Below are 3,338 nucleotides of genomic sequence, written 5' to 3'. Positions count from 1 at the left end.
AATATTAGTACTATCACTTAGAATAGGGTCTTTTATTTTTTTTAGTATGCCTAACATTTCATGTATGGGGGCATAACTGCCACCTTTCCCTAGAAAATAAAAATGATTATTGGAAGAAAATTTTATGAAAATATTTCAAAATGTATATATTTTTGCTCCAAGTTCAATGTTAACTGAAAGGTAAGACAGCAACAGAAATAATGGTAGATCAGAATAGAGAAAGCATTCTTCTACTCTCATATTAGTCAGTCTAGAGATTTTGTGTTTAAAGATAAAAAGGGGGGATCCTAATTAACCCTCCCTTTCTAGTAATTCCAAGGCAAATTTCATAGGCAGGAAAAATATCAGCAAAATTTATTCTGGAACTTTGAAGACTTTAACTTTTAAAGTTCAATTAAAAGCTTCCTTTGTTAGAAGGATTCTAAAAACATTTGTGGATTCTTTATTGTATCAACTTATAGTACTAAGGATGGGCAAATAAATATAAAGGGTTAAGTAAGGCAAGTTGTTTCATTTTAATTTCTGTGAGATCTAGCAAAAAGCTATAAAGGTTAAAATTGCCTCTCCTTTTTAAATGCACTTCAATTTTTTAAATGATCAAAACTATGACATTGCAAATGAAAGGAAGAGTGAATTTTATTATAAAAGGTTCCGGCTATCCTTTAGTTGAACTCAGAAGTCTGGATTGCAGATAGAGGTTTGCGTGTTATTAGTGTTTAGAACATAGTCTGTAGACGGTGATTGGAACCATGGGTGTGGATGAGATTGTTTATAGAGCATTTGTAAAACGAGAAGAAGGTTAAAATTCAGAACTCTCAGAAACAATAATATTTAAAAGGAGGAGGAAGGACAAGGGGGATAGGCCCAAAAAGATGATGAAAGACATGCGTGGAGAGATGGATGAAGACTCAGGAAGGAAGAGTCATGAGAACCAAGAGGTGGAGAGCATCCAATAGCAGGAGTATCAGGAAATGTTGCAGTTGAATAGTAGTTAATTGCATGTGACAATGAGTAAGTCATTGGTGACCTTTAGAGACGCAGATGGGTTTGTCTGAGAGAGAGTTTGCCCTTACTTTAACAACTAGCTTTTTATTCACTGCCCTAGGGGTCTTTATAAGCATCAGGTGTCATAATAAATATTTAATGTTTGAGTGGAAAACAATTTCCTATTATACTATAAATTAAAGGCATCTTTAAAGTGATTGTAAATCAATCTACCATGTAGATTATCCAGTTAAAATATTTTCATCTTTGGCTAATTTTCCTAATTATTTATCAGATGCTATTTCCCTCAGATAATTTTAATATGTTTTAAATTATTGACTTCCAGAGTCACTGGCACTTGGTAACAAATGTCTAATTCATACCAAAGGCCAGCCTCACATCCGTTCCTATTTCCTCTCTTCATTTACCCTATGGAGGTTCCCTATATCCTCAACCCAATGACTCAGTGCAAGAACTGACCTCGGGGTAGGACTGACCACTGAACTATATATATTTTTCCCCTTAATCTTTAACTGAGTGAAGACTTTCTTCCCTACTCTTTTTTATTTTTTTCTTTTTCTTCTCAACTGAATTCACATCATTCAGCCTTCCTCTTTCTTTTCTAACATTTTTCCTGTTCACCCTAAATTTCTGGCTCTTTCTATCTTTATTTCTCTCCCTATCTTCCTTCCTTTTCTTGCTTCTTCTTACCTCTCTTTGTTCCCTTTGTTATATCCCTGCTCCTGTCAATTACCTCAATAGTAATTGCAAAGCCTAAAAGTTACCAAAGAAGGAAAGATCTAGGTTTTGAAATTTGTCAATCACAAAAGCAAGTCATAACCATTTCTAAAGCCTCGTGGGACTCAAGAAATTCTCTTTAGGATCTCCACTAGCACCATTTTCTAGGTAGACTTGCTGGTCATTAAATGCCAGCATTAAAGATAAATTAAGCTCATTTATTTTTATTATTTTACCATTGTAATTACTTATATAATATTTCCAACTGTTTTTATAGCACACGTATAATATTTGAGCTACATTTGGGGCTAAAGAGTTGGGCTAAGACTGCTTCAGAGATGAACTATTCCATTTATAACACCATTTCTAAGGAAAATTTGTGCCGAGTTCCTAACAACTGATTAGCAAATTAAATTTTGGAATACACCTGTTTGTTAGCAAGGAACTGCCTATAATTAGGGAGGTAAATCTGTTGGGAAAAAAATCAAATAGGTGAGCCAAAATGCAGAAGCTTGTGTTGTGATAAGAGAACTAGTGGATATTTGTGTATTGCATGACTATTTCAAAGGGCGTTGATACAGATGCGCTGTCCTGAGTGTCACAACAACCTTGAACACTAAGTAAGGCAGCGTTTTCTATTATTTAAAAATTTGCAGATGAGAGAAGTGACTCAAAGGGTCAAGTAACTTTCCCAAGTTCAGGAAACACCTGGCTAGATGGGACCAGTCTTCTAATTCAAAGTCTTCCCCAGAATGGCTGCCTTTTTTTTATTGGGACCTGTTTAAGATTTTAATTGAAAACCAAAAGGTTCTGCTCATGCTGCTGCTAAAGAAAATGTCTGAAAGCTACTGCACTAGATGAAGACGGCCAGCATGATTTTCCAGAATGACGGTTAGAAGTCAGGTAGAGGTATTACTCTCTAGCATTCATAATGTAGAAGAAAAACCTCTTTCCCTAATGCAATCATAATTCTGTAATGGAAAAAGTAAATAATGAACTCCTATGAGCTGAGCACTTTGCTAGACTTCATTTCATTTCCTCCTTCTGAAAACCTCATAAAGTACTCTTATTATCCCCATTTTACTGTGAGGAAACAAAGGCTCAGAAAGGTGATGTAACTTGCCCATGGCTCCCTGTCTTGTGAAGAGCAATGCAGTGATTTGGCTAACTTCATAGCTTGTGCTCTTATTTACAACTCACACTGGCTAGACTGCTTTCCTCCTCTTTGGGGATGCATTATTATACTCTGAAAAAAATAATATGCACAGGTTACTTTCCAACCCACCTGGATAGACAGAGGTTGCTGTACTGTACAAACTTCAGGGTGGTAGATTGAAGGGTCATCCACATGAAGTCTGTGAATTGTGTCCCCTGGAGTTGGGCAGTGGGCGTCCAGCACAGTGGGTCACAGAGGTCTCAGGAAGATCCGCCAAACCATGAAATTATTATAAATATTGAATGATTTTGAATTGAGGTTCTACATAAACTTTAACATTTTTAGTTGACTAGATTAGTGTGTCTCAATTTTGATTCGATGCACAGAAATAAGAAGCATCTCTAGTTACAAAATACAAAAAAAGGGCCCACTCTTAGAAGACAAAAAGATATTAATTTTA

Source organism: Balaenoptera ricei, chromosome 7 (assembly GCF_028023285.1).
Source record: "Balaenoptera ricei isolate mBalRic1 chromosome 7, mBalRic1.hap2, whole genome shotgun sequence".
NCBI classification, from domain to species: domain Eukaryota; kingdom Metazoa; phylum Chordata; class Mammalia; order Artiodactyla; family Balaenopteridae; genus Balaenoptera; species Balaenoptera ricei.
The sequence above is the reverse complement of the archived record's forward strand: the minus strand, read 5'-3'. Positions refer to the sequence as shown.